General features: G+C 48.1%; 1 pseudogene across 1 annotated transcript in view; it reads left to right on the top strand.

Moving 5' to 3' along the window:
- The window catches only part of LOC146830586 (solute carrier family 12 member 6-like), a 1,160,668-nt pseudogene that overhangs the window by 633,211 nt on the left and 504,167 nt on the right, over positions 1 to 23,290 (top strand). The window contains exon 11 of the transcript XR_014961448.1: positions 17,440 to 17,497. The product of XR_014961448.1 is annotated as a solute carrier family 12 member 6-like (transcript). The remainder of the gene's footprint in view (positions 1 to 17,439; positions 17,498 to 23,290) is intronic.

The raw sequence follows: 23,290 nt of genomic DNA, 5'->3' as shown, positions 1-23,290 counted from the left end.
CTCAAAGAAATCGACGGATTCTGTGATGTCCTCTCCACTCTATATACATTTATGTGGTCTACGGCCCATACAATAAAATTGTGGCGGTTCAGTAAGAATTCTTGAAAAGTTATTAGTCTGTGCATCATAGCTTTATGCCTAGGATTTACCTGGATCAACATTTTTCAGGGATCCACAAAGAATTAGCTTGCTTACTCATGGAAATCTATGCATATCATTCTTTGGCATGCTCGGGCTTGCATATTTTGTCTGCATAGCCAGCAATCTGCTTGAATATGCTTACTATGGATCTACATGTGCACAGTTATGTATTTGTGGCACATAGAACATTTGTTCTCTCTGGTGAAACTCCCTTCTACACAAAATAGAATATAGGGATGATTACTCCCTTTTTCCACCCTGTAAAAAAAAACACTTACTACTGATGTTAAAATGAATGCTTTTATGTGCGTTTCCAAGTGGGAATTTGCCTGCAAAATGTTTGTGCATGCGAAGGCATGTATAGCGTTTTGCATGCCACTTAACACCTTTCCCATTCCGTCCCCAAAACGAGTTCCACCGGGCAGTCCTCCGTATTTGTGGATTGTTCACATTGTTATCTCCTATTACAGGTACAGATATTTACTGACTCGGGTTCTCTGAATCCGGATTGTGACATTACTTTTTTCCACCTACATTTTGTTGAGGTCGCCAATATTTTACGAATCAGGAGGTTAGAATGAAATGTTGCTGCTTGCTGTTACAAAATCTTAAACTGAGATTGAGGGGGGAAATTCACATTAAACAAGGAGCTGTTTAAACCATGTAGACACTATGAAGAGGTGTTTGGTATATTAGCCTTTGATATGTTTTCTCATTGCAGCCTTTTCATTTAATTTGTCATCGCTTCCTAGTGCTTAGGGAACACTCCCAATGTGCAGGTTAGGTAGGATATCTAACCTTACTCTCATATTCCCAGTATTTTAGAGTCCGATAGATTATCCTCTCCACTAGGTAGAAAATGTCAGCTGTCCTAGTTTGATAGCAGCAAGGAAAATGTTTTAACACACAAAATGGAAATAAAGGAAAGAAATTGTAAATAGAACATTTCATGTAACTATGATAGCGAGTGTGGCCTAGTTAATTGTTGGGATGTTTGGCATAATGGAGACACTGCATCTAGCTCTCGATGGTGGCATTGCAGCAATTAGCAGTTAGCAAAGAGCATTTGGCTTCTGGTCCCTTTGTGAACAATGACATGAACTTTCATCTTATATCTTTGAAAGGGAGTTTGGGCTGCATTAGTGCTCCTTTCACCTGTAGCATAGGCACCCCCGGGGGTATTAATTACATCGGATAGTCTGCCATTTTGGCCATGTAGTATTGGGCCCCCCTACTGCCCCTGTCTATGTCTGCTTGGAGATTTGTCTGCTTTGTATTGTTGCCAACTTCTTTCTGTGGGAGTTTTTCATTTCGAATGGAATCCTTACCCCAGAATATTTCTGTAGGCAGTAAGGGTCATCTGAAAGGGACTCTGTATTGATGTGATTAGACAGTTTTCAGATCCCCCCCCCTATTTTTACCTTTGCCCATCCACAACAGGAAGCCTTTAATGCTCTGGAAACGTGGTAAAATATGCATGATCATCTCTTCCAGGACTCATCTCAAATGTCCTTTTGGTGGTCTTGTTCTCTTAGCCCTGCCCAATTGGGCTACTTACGTCTCCTGTGCCCTGTTTTGAATTACCAACCTGATGATATTCTCATGGCTCTCTGTGGGCCCTTGCTGTGTAGCCTGTAAGGTGATCTGTTCATACTTTGATGGCTTTTGTGCTGATGACGTCTTTTTTAATTACCGCTGCTGTAGTATCCTCAGGCTTGTGAAGATAAGGGTATCTGTCACTTTTAAGAACTTTCACAACATCAGTGGAGTTGTTTCTGTGCTCATATTCCTGAACTGGTAGGGCATAGTGGTGCAATGCCTGGCCTTGGTTCTGAAACTAACATCCGGTGAAGTCTAAGATTACCAAACCACAAAAGGGGTCACCTCTCAAGATTAACAAAGGGATAGCACATATAAACCAATATAGTGCACTAACCTTTTGGTGAACTTGCTCCTTTCACGGCTCAGCTCCGTCTGGTAGCTGCTGCTGTGGCGGCTGCTGACACCTGGTCAGGAGTGCGAGGCCCTCCTCCACCACGCCTTATCCATGGTGGGCTAGTGGTAGAGCGTAACAGCTCTGCTGCTTGACTGCCCTTCTGCCTCTCCTTCTGCTTTTCTCTCTCTTTATTTTTTCCTGCCTCTGCCTTTTGCGCTATTGCCTTTCTTTCCTTCTTTCCTGTTTTTCTTCCTCTGTCGCCCCTGCCGCTGTGATCACCGCAGCCCAGCTGACCCTTCCCGCTCCTATGTTTTGGCACCTCCCAGCTCCCCTGCATCACCACTTAATGGCAGCCGTGCAGCAAGCGTGCTCAGGTGTGTCAAAGACATGCTGGCTGTGCCTGGACCGCACCCAGTACCAGGGACCCTAGCTCTCAGATCTTTCACCACTACGATGCAAGCACCCTGCCACCAAGCGTCGCTGAAGGAGATAGATGGACCCTTCTCCTGCCGGAACTGCAACCACACCTTCACCCATGCCAACACACCTACTCTTCTCGCTGTTCAGCCGACCAACAGCACACCCGACCGGCTCTACTGCATCCTCCTGAACGTGCAATCCCTCCACAAACACACCACAGAAATCTGGGACCTCCTTGATGCCGCCTCTCCCGATATCGACTTCTTTCACAGAAACCTGGACCAACCCCAGTTCTGAACTGGACATTGCCATCACCATCCCCGACGGCTATGAAATCACCCGCAAGGACCGCGCTGACCGACCAGGAGGAGGCATCACCATCGTGTACAAGAACACCCTCTGACTGGCCACGCACTCAAATGACTCATACGACTCAACGACAACCATGGAACACCTCCGTTTACAGATGCAGACCAACCCCAAAACCTCCCTCCTCGTCTACAGACACCCAGTCCCTGTCCGCCATCCTTTGACACCATCATAGACCTCATCTCACCCCAGGCTCTCGCATCCACTAAGTACATTCAACACGGAGACCTCAACTTTCACCTAGACAACTCTGGTCACCAGAAAATGGCCTCCCTACTGGAGAACCTCGCCAATATTGGGCTCATGCAGCTAGTGACTGCACCGACCCACACAGCCGGACACATGCTCGACCCTGTTTTTTCTGCTAGCGGGAACATCACCTACAGCCACACCACCGAACGCCTTTGGACCGACCATCACTACATACATCTGGCCTTCGCCACGCCCATCGTACACCACTGCCCTCATTGCCCCACCCCTCTGTCGCACCTGGAACAAGGCCACCGAAGAACGTCTTTTCGACCTCCTCGGCATGGCCAACCTGCCAACATCAACAGATGCTAACACAGCAGCTCTTCACCGATAGACCTTCAACTGCGTCAACACTCTGGCACCCCTAAAGAAAACATCAGGCAAGCAACACTTTAAAAAAAGCCCGGTGGTTCACTCCCGCCCTCCACGAGTCCAGACGCACCTGCTGATGACTTGAGACTAGATGGAGGAACAAAACCCAAGAAACACATGCAACCTTCAAATCCGCCGTCAACGCACACCACCTTCTCCTCAAAACCTCAAAGCAAACGGCTTTCCAAGACAGGATAAATGCCAATGCACACAACAGCAAAGAATTATTTGCCATCATCAAGGAGTTCGCCAGGCCCAACATCGAGATCAGACATCCCTCCCTCCCAAGACATCTGCAACAAACTCAGCACCTTTCTTCCACCAGAAGATCAGGCAGCTCTATGACGGTTTCAACACCCAAGACCCGGCCACTACACCCATCACCACTGCATGCAACCACGCTGCACTCCCAATAGATCGTGCTCAACTGGACTCCACTAACCACAGATGACATACTCAAGACAATGAAGAGCATCCAGTCAGGAGCCCCATCGGATCCTTGTTGTACCACATCTTCCACAGAGCAGCCTCTTCAATCGCCCCCACCCAGGTTCGCTGCTCCATCAATTGCTCCATCAAATCCCCCACCTTCCCCAACGACTGGAAACACGCTGAGAGCAACCGCCTGTTGAAGAAATCATCCGCTGAACCAACAGACCTCAAGAACTTTAGACCCATCTTCCTTTTCTCCTTCCCAGCCAAAGTCCTCTAGAAGGCCATCAACACCCAACTCTCCGAGTTAATCAAAGAAAACCACATCTGGACACCTCCCAGTCCGGTTTCCGAAGCAACCACAGCACCAAGACCACACTCCTCACTGCCACCGATGACATCTGCTCCCTCCTCGACTGGGGCGATACCACAGCCCTCATCCTACTGGTCCTCTCGGCCGCCTTCTCCCACCGCACCACAAGACTTCACTACACCGGCATTTGCAACAAGGCACTAGACTGGCTCCACTCCTTCCTGACCGGCCGAACACAGTGACTCAAACTACCCCCGTTTCTCTCAGAACGTATAGAGATCAGCTGCGGAGTGCCCTGGGGCTCCTCCCTATGCCGCACCCTCTTCAACATCTACACGGCTCCCCTCACAACCATCATCAGAAGCCATGGACTCAACATCGTCTCCTATGTTGACGACACCCAGCTGATCATCTCCCTAACCAATGGACCCACAGCTGCCAGAATCAACTTTCACAACGGAATGAAGGCAGTTGCTACCTGGATGCAAGATGGCTGCCTGAAGCTCAGCTCGGACAAGACCGAAGTACTCATCCTGGGACCTACCCCCTCAGCCTGGACTGATTCCTTGTAGCCCGCTGCACTAGAATCTCTATCACCCCTACGGACCACGCATGCAACCTTGGCATTATACTGGACTCCTCACTCTCAATGAACCACCAAGTCAATGCAGAATCGTCATCCTGCTTCCACACGCTCTGTCTGCTTCAAAAGACATTCAGATGGCTCCCCACAGTATTCAGAAAGATGGTCACCCACGCACTCATCACTAGTAGACTGGACTATGGCAATGCACTCTACTTTGGCATCACCCAGAAACAGCTCAGAAAAACTACAGAACATCCAAAACGTCAGAGCCAGACTGGTCCTCCGCATCCCTCACCACAGCCACATGACACACCTCCGACACCTCTGACAACTCCACTGGCTCCCCATCAACAAGAGAATCACCTTCAAGCTCCTCACACATCTACAAGGCCCTCCAAGACGCAGGACCAGAATATCTGAACCACTGTCTTGTTTTCCACACACCTGCCAGATAACTCCTCTCCACCCAATTTGTCCTGACTTCTGTCCCACTATTCCACAAGACCAGAACTGGAGGAAGATCCTTCTCCTACCTCACCACCAAGACCTGGAACACCCTGCCCCTCCACCTCAGGCAATCCTGGTCCAGGAAGGACCTCAAGACCTGGCTCTTCGTCTGAACCCCCCACCCAAGATGGATCAGCAGCCCCTCCCCCCTCAGTGCCTTGAGACCTTCACAGGTGAGTAGCCGCGTTTTACAAATCCCTAATTGATTGGTGGATTAAATATATCGAGTATTAGATTTTGTTGCAACAAGTAATTGTAATGATATTTGTATACGGTCTGTTCCATGCTGTTATTGGCCATTGCTTATTCTTTAAAAGCCACCATCTGAATATGCCAACAGCTAATGGTTTTTAGCAAGGGGAGTCGATTGGTTATTGGAAGTGTCAGAATAGGCGTTTCGAATTGGAGTTTCAAATAGCAAGGTTTTTGAAAGGGTTCTTTTAAGAGCCCTAACTAAACTCATCTCCCAAATTCCCTCATGTTCCAGTGCTTGGTGTTAAGCATTAATCAACTCTAATTCCCACCTAGTTAACTTATTCTTTGGACCTAGACAAATGGGGAGCAGCAGGGTTTGCTAAAACAATCAATAACAAATCAGTTAAATGTTGGCAATGAGTAGTAAAAGTGATGAGAGACAAAGCATTTGCTCCTTTCGGCCATTTTTGGCTGCTTATCGTATTGATAATCGGGAACTGATTTCTTCCTGAGAATCTCAACATCCTAGCAATTCACCTTTAGCTCTACAGAGCAACAACATGGATAAGCATGAATGGGCCTAAACTTTAAATGTTATGGAACACACCATAACTCTGTGGAAAATAATGGACATCAATTTATTAGCACCAGAAAAACAAAATAAATGCCTAAACCTTTCCCCCAAATTCAATATCATAAATCCAGAAACAATTCACTGTTCATTGATCAGTCAGAGTAATATCTCTTTGCCTTTTCTGCCAATTTCTCTAATTTGCAACTTGATTCTGATGCCAAATCAGCACAAATAAGAATAATTCTGATCTCTCCTGACCAGCTACAGCATTGGTGTTACCCAGATTACCTTACCAGAATTGCATGCAAGATCTTTCATCAAACCCTTCCGTCACTGCTTTTAACTGCTTAGATCTTGACTTCGTGGATTGCAGATTTCTGACTCTCTCTAAATTACCTGGAAATGGACATTTTGAAAAAGGGAAATGATCCATCCATATGTGCAGGAAACCACTTCTTCGGATTCCTGCCAAAACCATCATTAAAAGAAGTCGGGCAAGGGGACTTGATTTCACATAATCCATCTGCTCATCACTTCTTGCCTTCTCCCTACTTCAGCCAACCTTTCAGGGCGTCCCATCACCATGACATCCCCATGACATTCCCATTAAAGGGCATTGTTAGTGCTAGGAATGGCCTTAGCCCAGAGACCCTTTTTCACAGAAATTTAAATGGTGAGATATAAGCATGTGCCTCAACCAGCAGCCACATGTTATCCCCATAACACACAGACCCAACCTTGTACGTATCATACTAATTACCACACGCCCTGAAACTACTGAATACACTAACTGAAGCAGAAAAGGTTTCAAGATAATGAATCACTGCATTAATCCCCTGCCTGACCCACCTATTACACACTCTACAGACAAGATCAATGCCATCAATCTCTTCTTCAGTGAAAAATAAGGAGCATCCAACAGAACATTGACAAAACCAAGTCTTCTCCTCTAACATCCACTCCCTAGTTTACAATTTAACAATGGTGACCTTCAAAGCCCTGTCTCTCACAAATCTTGCTGACATACCCAGCTCCCTCAAAGCCTTTACCTATGAAGATGATGTCGCTATGGGGAAGCGCTCTCACCCCCACTCACCATTATCATTGCCGCCCTCATTCAGGGCATCTTTTCAATGGCTCTCAAGACAGGTCAGATCCACTTAATCCTAAAGAAATCTACATTAGACCCTGATGACCTCTCCAACCACCAGCCCATCACTCGCTCACTCGTCATTAGCAAGATCACGGAAAAAGCAGTTTATGTTCAACTCCCTTGTCACATCAGTGCTAACCATCTCCTACATGACTATCAGCCTGTCTTCAGATCATGCTGCTGCACAGAGACAGCTAACATACAAGTCTTGCTGCTGCATGGAGACTGCTAATGTACAAATCACAGACGACACCCTCCAAACAGATAAAGAGGCCCCTGCCTCCCGATACTGCTAGACCGCTCACCTGCCATCAACTAAGCTGCTCATACAAACCTCAACCACACCCTGGAGTTTTGAATGATATTCAAAGGCAATGTTCATCACTGGTGCTCCTCCTAACTCTCTAGTCGAAAACGGTTTGTTCACATAGGCACCTCCAGGTCCCAGAAGATTATTGTTACCTGCAGAGTCCGACAGAGTTCCATACTGTCTCCTGTCATCTTCAACCTGTTTGAGTTCCTTTGAGCTCTATTAGCAGACAACATCGACATTCACCAGTATGCCCATGACATACTGCTCCTACAGAAACTCTCCTTTGCCCCAGACATCCAACATCTCAAACTTTGTCTGCACCTCATTCAGACCTGAATGTCCAGTACCTACTTGGATCCTAACTCACACAGTAATAACTAACAAGCTGTCCTCTCACTCGTTGACTGTGCTTGCTTTTGACCCTGAACATTGCTCCGCTGCCTTTTTGCCTAGGTTTGCGTTATGCAGTTACACATACATATTCTTTTCACAATACTATTCTAAGCCTTTAAGTTAGAGAAGTTCTGCATTTTGGTGTCTAGAGAAGCTGTTGGACACATTATGTGCCTGTCTTCAAGTTTCCATCAATAAAAGTATAGGTTGTTTCCACAATTCAAGTGATGAAAGATTTCTTACACGACCTCAGGAAAGTTTTCTAATTTCTCAAGTGAACCACATCATCTGGATTGCTGGTTATAGTTTTGACAAGATTAATGGGGGCTTTGGCTCAGGGCCACTGTCTTCACAACTCTGACGTTTTTATCCCAACATTGCGTTTGAAAATTGAATTAGTGAAATGGAACACATATCAAACCAGAAAATTGCAGAAACATTCACTCTCCAAATATCGCAGCTTTCGTATTTGAGACCTCTGCACCTGGGATAAGAACAAGCGAATATCTACAAATGCTCTAGAAACAACTTGTGAACCTCATAAGCTGAACTAGTAGCTCTGTTATTGGAGTACAATACCCTTTCTTCCTAAAGGATTGTTGCTATACTGATTATCAGTCCTAAAACACTTTTCTTAGTAAAGAGATAGATCAGCAAGGAAAATTGTAAAATAATTGAAATCATTAATCATCAATGTATTTTTCCCTACTTTGTTCCTGACAATTTATCGGACAAATGCTAAACAGTGTTCTCTTAGCTTAACTACACCAGGGCCGAAGAGGAGGTGGGATGATACACACCAGAACTATAAATGCAAAAATATGGACAGTGAAGGGAGAAAGGCCCAACATTAATCTAACACAACAAAAAATAATAGCAAAAAACATATAAAAGCACTGTTGCAAAGTAAAAGATGTGAAAAGGATAGTAAAAGCCACCCAAGATGACAAACATTGTGTAAAATGTTGGTATAAATGTCAATTTACAAGGGTGGATCATTTTAGAGAAAAACTATTTCACAATTCGTACTATGATTATGTACCTAACTACCAATCAATTTTTTTTCAAGCATCTTGGAAAATGGCCAGGGCGCTATAATTTTGAAGTCCAACACAAACACATATTTTCATGCTTTCTGTAAACATTATTGTGTAGCACTAATTATAAGGTCTCATCTGTGAGTTCTCAGAAATTCCCCCTTTGCCCCCCCCCCCACTGCATCTTCTGTTCCCTTTTGATAATCACTTCCATTTACAATATTTAAATCTTTAAAAAAAGGTATGTCAACAGTAGCTAACAACTGTTTTTCAGCATTCCTAAGCCTAATTTTTCTAAAATGATGTTCTCTGTTGTATTCCTGATCACAAGGCAACATTAGGTGAAATTTAATATAATTAAGACCCCCAAACAAATCACTGCCTGCAAAGGGAGTGAAAGGCTAAAAGTATTGTCTGCATGTGTTCTGAGATAGATTAATAGAATGTGAATCTATTATTGATGTGTTCTAGAAGTATGTTTGGATGTGAGTAACTATGAAACTAATATTCCACTTTTTTGCATTGACATGAGAATCCAGAGGCAGGCACCAGAAACAGTATAACATTTAAGTGACCAATTTTAAAGAATAAAAGGCTGTCACAATCTCGTTCTGAATGTTTTTTTTGCTTAGGCGAACACAAGCTAGCAGTATTATGTCTCCCCAGTTAGGTTTCCTATGGGGGATGTTTTGATCTTTTTTTCCGGGCATCCATTTGCTCCTATGAGGAGCTCAGAAGATTATGGCAAAATTCCTCGTTAACGAAGAGATGCTTAAACCTTCTGCTCTAGAATTATCCTTGCCACTGCCCATAATTAGGGCTCCCAGTTATATGGTATTTTTCTTATTTTTTTTTTTTACTTTTCCATCTAGATTTCTCCATATTTATTTTTTGTTTTTATCCATATTTATTTTGGATTTTGTGAACAAATGAAGATTAAAGATTAAACTGGTATATTTCCACATTTATTTGATAAATATGCACTCATGCTTTAATGTCTGCCAAGTTTCAGTGATCTGAACACCCGCAGAAGATAATTCAGTCTACTTATATGAAAATATGCACATTTTAGTATCAACCATGTGCATATCTTCTACTGTTTAAGCCTCTTTGCCAAAATTCCTTTCTTTTTTAACCCCCTTACCTATCAATCCACACAGTTATTGGCCTGGCAGTCATGGCAGAGAGTATTTAGAATCATTAAAAAAGCAACCCAATTTCCAGTTTTATCCACATTTAAAAATAAATACATTCAAGGAAAATAAACTATTTTTTGTCTTTATTTGTCTGTAAAAATCAATAAAAACGGAAATCTGAAAGAAACAGTTATAGATTCCTTACCGTAGAATTACCTCCAGGCATAAGACTGGATCCGGAAATTTTTTCGTCAGCAGTACCTCTGCGCGACGGAAGAAGGCGTTGGTCGACTCCGCGTTCGTTGTTGGCGTCGTGGTCACCGGGATGACGTCACTGTAGTTACATAGACGCCGCCTTCACGCGCTGACGTCAGTTCTTCCTTTTACCACAACAGCATGCGCAGATCCGGAGAGAGCCGTACCCCCAGTCACTTTTTGACTGACTTTTTCTCGATGTTTGTCGACATCGATTTTTGAGTCCATCGACTCCTGGTGCACAAGGGTTGGTGACGGATGTCTGTGACGGATCCGCACCGCTTGTGCCTCTTCTGCCTGGAGCGCGACCCCAAGTTGTGCTCCGACTGCCAGACCATGAACCCGAAGTCTTTGTGGGACCTTTCCCGAAAGCTGTTCGAGGCCCGGCAGTCGGCTCCAGGCCGCTCGAGGTCCCGATCACATAGGAGGTTGAGGGACCGGTCATGGAGCCACCATCATTCTTCTTCCAAGTCTTCGCACTCAGGGTCAGATAAGTTGAAGCACAAGAAGAAGTCGAAGAAGCATCTTCGCTCTTAAACTTCTCCCCATCTGTTGGGCGACGCGACGAGGGATGCGGGTGGTGCCCCTCCCGCGGCTCCGTGTGCAGAGCCCAAAAGGTCGACTCCGGGTTTCCCCCCCTTTCCGACAGGTGCGAACCCTGCCCAGCTTCGTCAGTTTTACGAAGAGACGCATGCCATCTTTGGGCAGCCCGACTCCGCCGGCGTTCCTTCAGGCTCCGCGGACTCGGCTGGAGGTCCTGGGCCTTCGACGCCGGCGACTCCGCCCTTGGCACCGCAGGGTTCCCTTGGATCTAGGCCTGGATCTAGTTTGGCGCCGGTCGACCTAGTCACGCCTCCCTGGCGCCAATTCCACCGGCACCACGTCTGCAGCCAGTGTCGGCTGAGTCCCCAGCAGACGTCAACCCCGGCCTGAACCTCGGGGTACTCCCTCCACTTCGAGACTACCCCTCCAGCCATGCCACCTCAGTACCATTGCATGTCGGAGGATCATCTGGCCCTTCTCAAACAGGAAGTTTCAGCACTCATGGCCAAGGCGGCCATGGAGCGACTTCCTGTCCTAGAAGTAGGTCGTGGTTGCTATTTCCACTACTTTTTGGTGCCCAAGAAGGACAAAGGCATGCGTCCTATCTTGAAGGTCAGAATGTTGACGCTAGCTCAGGTCCTGTCTGCCCTCGACCCTGGAGACTGGATGGTAGCGTTGGACTTGCAGGATGCTTATTTTCACATCCCTCTCCTGCCGGCCCACCGGCATTACCTGTGGTTCACAGTAGGCCACAAGCACTTTCAGTTTACCATGCTCCCCTTTTGCCTTACCAGCCCCCCTCGGGTGTTCACTAAGTGATGGCGGTGGTCGCTGCTCATCTGCGCAGATCAGGGGTTCAAGTCTTTCCCTCTCGACTGGCTGATGGCGGCGGGCTCGTCCCAGGCTGTCGTCTCCCACCTCCAGACTATGGCCGACCTCCTGCATTCGCTGGGGTTTTCAGTCAACATGCCGAAGTCACACCTGACTCAGAAGCTCCTTTTTATCGGAGTGGATCTGGAGACAACGCAGTTTCGGGTCTATCCTCCTGAACAGCAAGTGCGGGATATTCGGGCTATGATTCCGATCTCTCAGCATCTATCCCTGGTTGCGGTCAGGATGACCCTCAGGCTGCTAGGCCTGATGGCCTCCCGCATCCTGCTGGTGGACCATGCCAGATGGCATATGTGGACTCTGCAGTGGGACCTGAAGTTCCAGTGGGCACAACATCAGGGGAATCTGTCCAGATTGCGTCCAGATCTTGGAGGGCACTGTGCATCAATTGCAGTGGTGGCTAACGAACCAGGATTGGGTCGACGGCAGATCCCTTTCCACTTCCCCAATCAGAGTTCACAGTAGTGACCGATGCATTACTTCTGGGATGGGGCGGCCACATGGGGAGGCGGAGATCAGAGGCCTCTGGTCTCCGGCGGAGTCCGAGCTCCACATCAACCCTCTGGAGCTTCGGGTGATTCGTCTTGCACGCAAAGCATTCCTTCCCTTTGTCCGGGGAAGAGTAGTGCAGGTGTTCACGGACAACACCACCGCCATGTGGTACTACAACAAACAAGGCGGGGTGGGGTTGTGGACCCTATGTCAGGAGGCCCTCCGCCTCTAGACAAGGCTGGAACATCAGGGCATATCCCTGGTGGTTCAACACCTGGCAAGTTCCCTGAATGCCAGGGCGGACAAACTCAGCCACAGGTGCATAATGGATCACGAATGGCGTCTTCACTCGGAGGTGGTGCAAGGTCTCTTTCAACAGTGGGGAGAGGCTTGGTAAGATCTATTCGCCACCAAAGAGAACGCGCAATTTCAGCAATTCTGCGCGTTGGGATTTCCAAGGCGGCTTGGGCACAAAGAGTCTGTTATCCCGAGCTGCACAACATGGCCATTGATCCTCCGATCAGACTGCCTCTTCGGGAGGATCTTCTGTCACAGCAGCAGGGGATGGTCCTCCACCCGAACCTGTCCATCCTCCACCTCCTTGCATGGAGATTGAGCGGCGGCAGTAGACGTCATTTGACTTGCTTCCCAAAGTTTGTGATGTTATCTTGGCAGCCAGGCGTCCCTCCACTAAGACGGCAGATGTAACAAATTTGTGGCATAGTGCACAGCAAAGGCTGTGGATCCCCTTTCCACCCCACATTTCTGAGGTTCTCTTGTTCCTCCTTTCTTTGGCCCAGCAGGGCTCTGCTCTGGGCACTCTCAAGGGCTATCTCTCAGCCATTTCAGCCTTTTTCAAGCTTCCTGATCAGCCTTCTCTTTTCAAGTCCCCTGTTGTAAATCGCTTTCTTAAGGGCATTACTCCTCTTTTTCCTTCTGTTCCCTTCGTAATGTCTCAGTGGGACTTGAACTTGGTTCTTACCTACCTTATGTGTGCTCCCTGTGAGCCGCTACATAACTATCCTCTCAGGCTTCTAACTTTGAAAACTGCCTTTCTGGTGGCCATCACCGCACAGGGTGAGTGAGCTACAAGCTTTCTTCCAAGCCTCCCTTTCTGTCTGTCCATCTGGACAAGGTCGTCCTCATAATTAGACCTTTCTTTCTTTCCAAGGTGGTTACTTCTTTCCACATTGGCCAAACCATCACTTTGCCTGCCTTCTTTCCACCTCTGCATCCTTTAAAAGAGGAAGAGATCCAAAACATGCGCTTTCCTTCTTCCTTCTACTTGGATCGTGTGAGAAGTTGGCCTGATATATGATGTCACTAGTTCTAGTGTACACCTTGTATCAGTCCAAACAACCCTTATGGTGATTGGTTGTAAAGTCAACCTTATAGACCAGCTATCCTAGTGGTAGCATGGACAAGAGCAGTCTTAGGCTAAACTCTGTATGGCATGTGAAGCCAGCTGATATACCATTTGCAATCCCCTGAATACCAAATGAAAGGACACCACAACAGATATATTATAAAAATAGAATGTATTTATTCTAGTCAAAATACCCTCAGCACTCTTTATGAGATTCGAGATAAGTACAACACAGTCTTATTTAAGCATACATAAGTCACACAGGTAAGTAATACAGTTAGGCCCTAGGGGCCACGCAAACCATATACTAAGTAAGTGGTATAAGAACCACTGTCACAAACACAGGTTAGGCCTAGGCCTAGGGAATCGCTGGAGCTACACTATCCTATCAGTTGTTAGGCAGTGGGAAGCCCACGGGATTCAGGTGCAGAGTGGAAACACTCACGCGTAATGCGTTAAAGTCGATAGAAATAGTAGTATTTAGAAATTAAGAGTTTTAGGACACTTCGGAAGGAACTAGGAGTTAGAGACTTGGAAACTAGACACTAGGATAGTCAATACCCTTGTGAGCACCGGAGTACTCAAGTTACCTAGCCCACAGGCTGCGGGTGCATAGGTGTGAACTTGCGTCGGGTTTCGTCGTCGACTCCTATGGATGCCTGAAGAAAAGATGCTGACAGGCAGTCAGTGAAGAGTGTCCAGTGGATTCCAAGCATGGAATCAGGAAGGAAGATACCTGCAAGCAGAGGGGACAGAGTCTAGGTCACCAGCCAGGAGCCGGGAAGGAACCAGGGAGGAACCAGGCGATGTCGTGAAGATGCAGGTGAAGAGGTGAAGCTTGTTGCAGCAGCCACGGGTACCAGGAGGCGTCGAGGACGACCAGAACCAGGAGGCGAGCTGTCCCACGAGGGCTCTTGCTGTCGGCGGCGTCGATGTCGAGTTGGCCTTGGCAAGCGCAACCCACGCAGAATGAAGGATTCGCTTCTGTTGCAGACCAGGAAGGCCTGAGGTGCTTCTCTTTCACAGGGAAGCAAGGGCCAGTCTGGAGGTGCCAAACCAGCGGTGGAAAGTCAAAGGTTCTTCGTCGCAGAGGTCACTAGCCAACGGGCAAGCAACCGGACAGACGCTTCGAGCAGGAAAATGCAGAAGGGCCCCACGCAGAACTCGTGGAGTGTGGAGGGCTAATCTTCGGTGCAGATGGTGCTCGGGGTTGGGGCTTCTCAATCCCCAGAGCACAACTTCGAGGATGCCTCAGAAGCTGCGCTGGAAGCAAGTAGCCAATTTTCCCAGGTAGCCGGTCCCACGTCTCTCGTCTCTCGTCGCCTCCACGGATCTCAGCTTTGCTGTGGATGTGGATCAGGGTCGGAGAAGTCTGGAAGTCAAGGCGCTGGTCGGGCTCCGCAGTCGGTTCCTCGTAGAACTTCGGGCAAAGCAAACGGCAGGTCGCTTGATGGTGCCTGTTTGCACAGGGTGGCCACTCCTTGGCCACAAGGGAGATTCTTCAGTCTTCTTCCGTAGTCGACTGTCGAAGGTCCAGAGTTTCTGTTCAAGTTTCAGTTATCAGGATAATCCAAAGTCCTAGGGACTCAGCTCCCACTCTTATACTAATCTGGGGGGCTGGGTTACCTGCTAGGTCCCTCCTATGGGTGGGACCAGGGAGGGGGGTGGTTACACCCCCTTCTCTTTGTCCAGTTTCGCGCCAGGACTGGGGCTGGAGTGCCCCAGCAACGGTTTGAACCGGACTATGCATGGGACACCTTGTGTGCCCCAGGCAGTGTCTCGTTTCACTCATCCCTCCCTGCCCCAATACACTAAGGCCTGTCTAGGGTGGTGCTAGCACCTCCCAAGGCAGGAAACCTATTGTCCAAGCCTCCCTCGCTGGAAGGACTCCCAGCAGCAGGAGGACAGACTTGGGTCTGTGGCAGCAGCATCCATTTTGTGATGCTGAGGCTTTGGTGAGAGTTAAACAGCAAAGTAGGATTTTAACATGTCTCTCCCTCTAGAAGGGAGGAATAATATCCTCATCGCCAGAAATGGTGTGGGGGTAGTATTCCAAAGTGTTAGACACCTTACACGACATGTTTTGATAAAGCCAAACCATAGTTACCATAACCGTGAGGATTATAAGGCACTTTAAGAGTATATGGTAGGCGATATCATAGAACAGCTATAAGGACATGGTTCCGAAAGCTGCAGACAGGCTCAGCTCATGCTAGAGCACCATCTCACATGTTACCAAGCACTCTGCCTCCAGGATTGTTAAGGCCTGCCATAGGAGTGACTGATAGGTACACATGTGTCTATATATAAGGTAGGTATAGGAGTAAAACACCTAAGCAAGGGGTGATTACACGACCTTGCCCCAGCTGAGTGATCAGCCAGTTGTGTCATAATGGAAGGCCAGCCATGGGTGGCATAATACATGCTGCAGCCCCTGGTAGGCCTAGGGTACACCTATGCCCTGGGTACCTAAGGTACACTGTACAGGGCCCTGAAAGGTGATCCTTACCAATTGGGTTATGCACCTAAAGTACATAGTATGAATTTAGAGAGAGAACATCTGGGCTGTGGGTCTGATAAGCAGGCCCACAGCCACATCTAAGTCGAAAACCAGTGAAGCAAAAGCAAAAAGTGGGGGTGAACATAGAAAGCAGACCCTACTCTCCTACAGATCGCACCAAATAATTCCGGGTGGACGACTAGCTTTTGTTGTTTACGTTGGCGATAAGAAGGGTCGGGCCATGCACAAATGGACCTTCTCCAGGTGGGTGGTTCTGTGCATCAAAGCTTGCTATTCTTTGGCAAAGAAGGAGCCTCCGGTGGGACTGCATGCTCATTCCACCAGGGGGACGGCAGGTACCACTGTTTTGGGACAGGGAGTCCCTCATCATGGCATCTGTTAGGCAGCTACGTGGGCATCAATGCACATGTTCACCAAACACTACTGCCTGGACTGCCAAGTCCAGAGAGACTTTCTGGTGTAAACTTAGTTTGCAGACCCACCTCCGGGGTTGGTATTGCTGGGGTATCTATTCTAAGGTAAGAAATCTATAACTTACTGTTTCTTTCAGATAAACAAGTTACTTACCTTCAGAAACGATACATCTGTAAGAAACATAGGTTAGTTATAGATTCCTTATCGCCCCACCCATCCTACCCGTTCTGTGAACTTACTTCTAGGGTAAAGGACTTCCTTTCAGGGCCCTAGTTTTGTACACCAGTGGTCAGTGTCTTCCATGGCTCTGCGCTTCTGGCGTGGAAAGTCGTGTACAGAACTGACTTCAGCACACAAGGGCGGCGTCTAAGTAGCTACCGCAACGTCATCTCCGGGACCACAACGCCAACGACGAACGCAGAGTCCACCAACGCCACCTTCCGACGCGCAGCGGTACTCCTGACACAAAACCTTCTGGATGCAGTCCGACGCCTGGGGGTAATTCCAAGGTAAGGAATCTATAACTAACCTATGTTTCTTACAGATATATTGTTAAAGAAGGTAAGTAACTTGTTCAACAGGGAGCCTTACATATAATGGAAACTTTATAAAGTGTGTGAATCTTCTTGGCCTTTCAGTATCCAGTGGAGAGATCTCATTTGTAGTGGGAAAAAATTCCTGTCATTCAGAGATACTGCGTTCTTCCCTGGAAGTATGTGCATTCCATTTAATTTGTTTGTGGTGGATGGGTATAGAGGTTGGGGTTTCTGACCAGCTGTAAACTATGCTCGTATCCAATGATTTTTCCTTGATCATCTGATGCTGCAGATCTGAGTAATGTGGTCTTGTTTGGGGCTTGCGTTGAAGGAGTGGTTCTCAGAGACAAGTAAGTAAGATATCAGTTCCCAAGATCTCTTAGGAATAACATGTTAGAGACCAAAGACGAAAAATGCTGGTGTTGACGAGATGATTAAAGCATTTACACCTTCATTAAACGCTATCCTTTAATTGAGATGAAAAGGTCACTGGCAAAGAGTACCTTAAAGTCTTCATTGAAGAATTTGCTTCTTGATGGGTGTTAGAACATACTTGCCACCAAGAGTTAATTTAGGGATTGTTCACCTTCGTTGAAGTGCTGTCTTCCTGGGAAAGTCAATAAAAAATGCCATTCTCAACCTTTGGATTTTTCTAAAATTCACGTATTTTGACATTTTCTTCATTGTTTGACATGGAATTCTTGCTAAAATGCTATATTCAGTGATTTTAAGGATAAATTATTTGAATATAATGGCGCATGCTCCCCATCCACCTGTTTGCTCGGGTTTGCACTCAGTAAGTGAGGTGGACAATTTTTAAGTTTTTTTTTTTTTTAATTTTAAATAATGTTTATTGATATTGACTTTAGTTTACTCAGCCTCAAGGACAATGGGCATTATACATATTATTTTATGACCCTATATTACAATGTAACAACTACTGCACTTGACACAGATATAAAGCTGTTAGCGATGTCCCTACGGATTACTGTAGTTCCATATAACACTATTATCATACATTTTAACACTTCTGTCATGTACCAGATGAAGCGTCTTGATGGACCGATGAGGCTATTCGTGCTATCATACTTATTTTAGTGTATTTTAACAATTTGTAGATTGTGGGTTCCGGACTAATTATGTTTGCTTGCGGAGGGAATTAGGTGACGGCCTGACCGCATGGATGTACAGAGATGACTGTGCTATGCATTCGTCCTGGTTATGGGGGAGGTTGTTAAGGGGGAGGTGAAGAGAGGGGAAGCGGTATGCGGCCGGCAAGAGTGCAATCATCAGAAGGAGGGGGGGGGGGGGTCAACTACCATTGGATGTTGAATTGATTCTATTTAGACCCTGGTTCGGATGGAGCCCGGTGCAGTTTTGATTCTATTAGTGTTAGATACGTTTGCCAGTCTGGCAGTTTTGGTAACAGTGGGGTAGTTGAAAGTATTGCTGTGTACCAACTCATTTTCCACCACTAGTGCCCCGCGGAGGTTGGTAATCCATGGGTGTATTTGTGGTGCTGAGTTCGACTTCTGGCACATAGCCAGGCTGCATTTGGCTCGACCTAGTGGTAGGTCTAGAAATGTGTTGATGGTTTTACGTCATGTTGTGCTTGTTTATGCCCAGCAGAAAGAGAAGACCATGTGCTACAATCGTTGTAGCTGTGGCCTCGGAGAGTGTAGTGGCCACCTCATTCCAATATGCTGTTACCTGAGGGCATTCCCACACCACATGTATAAACTTGGCTTTGGGGTCGTAGCAGCAGGGGCATATATCTGGGGAGTTCTTGTACATTTGTGCCAGCCTGTTTGGAGCAAGGTATGTGGGGTGGAGGTAATTAAATTGAGTATATTTAATTCTGTCATTTGTAGAAATTATTTTAGGGAACACTATGGACTGCGCCCACTATTTGTCAGTTAGTGTGGTTGATAGTGCCGCATCCCAGTATTCTCTGAGTGGTGCTAAGAGGGATAGCTTGGCTGGTCTCAAGGAGTTATACAACATAGTGATTCTATGGCAGGACCGGAGGCTTCGGATTATGCTATATTTCTCTTCGCTTTATTATAACAAAACATCCAGCAGCCAGAGATAAAGCCATTGTCATGAACCAGAAAAAAAAACTACAACTCCCTACAACCCGTGAGATACATAAGTCCATAGTCCTTCCACCATTTCGATAACAGGTCCTCATAGTCCCCTGTCTGTCTCCTCTCTTCCTCTTTCTGCGCTGCTTCGCAGCCAGTTAAGTGCTCCTATATATTCTCTTTGTTATCAGTGGCTTTTGGTATTTTTTGTGTGGGCTTTTCACATGCGTTTCCTATTCTTTGTGTGATTTGCATTTTTCTTTGCAGATTCCTTTGTTTCACCGCGGGAGCGCTTTCCTTCGCTCTTTAAGCGGTTTCGGACCCTTGCGGTGCTTGTATTGCCCACTAGAGGGACTCAGCCCTCTCGTTGCTCTCGCAGCGGCGCTCTTCACGGAGGAGTTGCGCTGCGAGAGCTACGAGCGGTTGCCTTGTCCCGGCTGCCTCACCTTGACGCCCGTCCTGGGTTGTATTTATCCCGCATACCATTCTAAACGCCCCGGCGGGGGTCCGTATTGGCCTTGGAAACTGACACGCTCATCTGAGCATTGCATTTGCACGAAGACCCGCTTTGATTTCGGCGCGCGAACGCGCCCTCCTAAATCTCACGCATCTTGCGGTACGCGCGAGGGAGGCAGCAGGCCCGGTCAACTCTTGAGGGGCCACGCGCGTAGGGGGTTTTGTGCTGCGCCTATTGCCACAACTTGGTTGCCCATAATCTTTGCAAGTAACAGCCTGCCTCTAAAACTATTGGAGGGCTCGTCCCTCTATTTTGTAATTTCCTTAGTGTTAAGGAGAGAGGATCACCTTGGGTTGTTTGTTCTTGCAGTGTGTGTCTGGAGGTTATTAGTGTCATGGCTGATCAGGCTGATTATTATGAAGAGGAGGTCCAGGGTTTTTCCCCTTGGGATGATGATTTTTTGGAGGCGGTGGACACCTCCATTTATAGAGTAGTCAACGAGGTGGTGGGTCCCATGGAACAACGCCTATCCCAGGAGTGTGCGAAATTAGCGGCGCAGCGTTCTGAACCCCCAGCTGAGCCTCTCAAACAGTCCGGGGAGAAACCTCCACCTCCTAAGAGACAGTGCATTGAGGGTGAAGATGTGGCTGCTTTTGAGCGCCTCAAGTCCGCTTTTGGGGATTCGGCGGGACCTTCCGTTCCCCCGACTTTACCGGCGGATGTCTCGCAGGAACCTATAGAACCACCCTCACCTGCGACGGACGACGATGGTACTTTAGGGGATACTGATGACGAAGCGGGGTCTTAACGGCCTTGGCTCCCGTCAGCCACCCCTTCCACCTCCGCGTCTGCGAACCCAGAGGACGCAGACATGCTTAACCCGGATGAGATTATGCATCCCCGTTCGGCGGCTTGGGTTCCTGGGGATAAGGTGGCCAGGTTTGTGGCCAGTAGGCTCCGGAAGCACTAGAAAAGGAGGCTCGGGGTTGTCTTCGGGCGGAATGCCCCAGACCCTCGTTAGAAAATAAAATCGCATTTACGCCGGAGCTTGATCCCAAGATGGCTATGTTTTTGGCTAAATTTGTCAAGGACCCGTGGAAAGGCATCGACCGGTCTTGGCGTTCCTGCCAAGATAAGTTGTTGGACGCCATGGGCCCCATGACCAGAATACTGGACATGGCTGAGGAGGCGAAAGTCTCAGGATCGGCCATTTCCCCGCAAGTTCTTTCGTATTGGGCCCAGCGTGCCATCGTTTTCTTAGGCAATGCTAATTGTGCTCTATCTACCGAGCGCCGCCGGTTGCTTCAGATAAAACTAGTCCCAAAACTTGGGGACCTGGCATCCTCGGAGGCTGGTGCTGTGGCACAAGGTGGCCTCTTTGGAGACCCCTTTGTTAAAGAACTGGGGAAGTTTGTGGCAACCTTCACGTCACTAGATAAGGCACAGACCAGTATTAGGCGGGTTTTCAACCAGTGGGTTTTCCGCGGGGCCGGGAGACGTAGGGGCCGCTCTTCCAGCCGAGGCAACAGAACTCCGGTAGGGGGCAAGGCTCCACTCGTGGTCAGTATAACACCTCGGCAAACTTCAATAACTTCTACCCCACAAGAGGGCAACGCTTCCGCGGACGTGGAAACTTCAGGTCCAACTCTGGGGCCACTCCCTCCGGTAAGTGTGCTTCCAGCGGATCAGATCCGCATTGGGGGTCGGTTGGCATGGTTTCGGAATGCTTGGGCGGAAATAACTTCAGATGCTTGGGTTCTTCAAACCATTCGCGGGTTTCACATAGACTTTCAGGGGGAACCCCTGCAGGAGGCTCCGCCTCACCTGATCTCTTTCAGCGCCCAAGATGCTCAGTTGATCGAAGCGCTCTCCGCGTTGCTCGACAAAGGGGCTGTTTGTCGATCAACACTCCATCCCTGCGGTTTTCTCAGCAATATTTTTTTGGTCGACAAGACCAATGGCAGGCGGCGGCCGGTCATCAACCTCAGAGAATTCAACGGCTGGTTGGTTTACCGGCATTTCAAGAAGGAGGGTATCCATCTTCTACGGGACGACCTCCTGCCAGCCAATTGGATGGTACGTCTCGACATAAAGGATGCCTATTTGGTAATTCCCATCCATCCTCCACATCGTCGGTTCCTACAATTCTGTTGGAGGGGGCAGGTGTACAAATTCACCGCCCTTCCGTTCGGTCTGTCTTCCGCACCATGGTGTTTCACCAAGGTCCTCCATCCAGCGGTGGAAGTTCTCCGGGCCCCAGGGGTTCGCGTGATCGTTTACTTGGACGATATGCTGTTGATGGCTCAATGTCCGCGAACCCCCGTTTCGCAGCTCCAATTGGCGGTGTCTCTTTTGCAGAACTTGGGCTTTGTAATAAACGAAAACAAGTCTGTTCTCCAGCCTTCCAAGAAGGTAACGTTTCTGGGTTTCGTGATAGATTCCGTGCAAGCAACTTTGAGCCTTCCGTCACGGAAAATGGAAAACATTTGTCAGGAGTTGCGTCAGATGATCTCCAAGCCTCACATCTCCTTGCGGAAGTTGGCACGGCTTGTGGGCCTTCTTTCGTCGTCCATTCAGGCAATCTTTCCGGGGCCCCTGCACTATCGAGCATTGCAATGCCTCAAAGCTTTCCATTTAAGGAAAGGAAAGTCTTACGACCACATCATTCCCCTCTCGGAGGAGGCCAAGGAGGAAATTGCGTGGTGGTTGTCCCACATGGAGGCCTGGAACGGTCGGGCAATCTTCGGGTCAGTCCCGGACCTGATCATAGAATCCGATGCCAGCAGAACGGGCTGGGGCGCCAGGTGCGGGGGTTTTTCCATCGGCGGGTTGTGGTCTGTCGACGAACAGAGTCTCCACATCAACTGTCTGGAACTTTTGGCAGGGTCCTTGGCAGTTTGGTGTTGGACCAAGGACAGAGTGCAGTCCTGTGTTCTTCTGAAAATGGACAACGTCTCAGCTGTTTGTTACGTCAATCGCTTGGGGGGCCCCCGGTCCCGGGCTTTAGCGAATTTGGAAAAAGATTTTTTGAGTTTCTGTCTCGATCACCATATTTCGTTCACGGCAGAATATCTCCCGGGCCGGACAAATCAGGTAGCGGATTGGCATTCTCGGTACCTGTTCGATTCCAGTCTATGGAAATTGGATCCACCGATCTTCCAGTGGCTCCAGTTTTGGGGTCCCTTCTCAGTGGATCTCTCTGCCAACCGGTTGTACAATCAGATTCCTCGTTAGTTCAGCTGGAGGCCGGATCCGCTGGAGGCAGCCACGGACGCTTTCCTTCAGACTTGGTCGGAGGAGAACGGTTACGCGTTTCCCCCGTTTTCAATGATCACTCGGTCGGCAGCCCAAATTCGCCGTCAAGGGGCGGAAGTAACCATGGTGACACCGTGCTGGAGGTCTCAAGTCTGGTTTCCGGTTCTTCTGGAACTTTCTTGGGATTTTCCAATCTTACTCCCCCTGTATCCTCATCTGCTTCGGAATCCGGACGGGATGTCGCACCATCTGGTCACTCAGGGGCGACTCCGTCTCATGGCATGGCGCCTTTCTGGCAACGCTGTGCGCTGCCAGGCCTTTCGAGATTGGCTGCGACGCTCTTGTCT

This window comes from Triturus cristatus, chromosome 5_1, assembly GCF_964204655.1.
Source record: "Triturus cristatus chromosome 5_1, aTriCri1.1, whole genome shotgun sequence".
Classification (NCBI taxonomy): Eukaryota; Metazoa; Chordata; class Amphibia; order Caudata; family Salamandridae; genus Triturus; species Triturus cristatus.
Note: the sequence above shows the minus strand (reverse complement) of the source record. Positions and strands in the feature narration are given on the sequence as shown.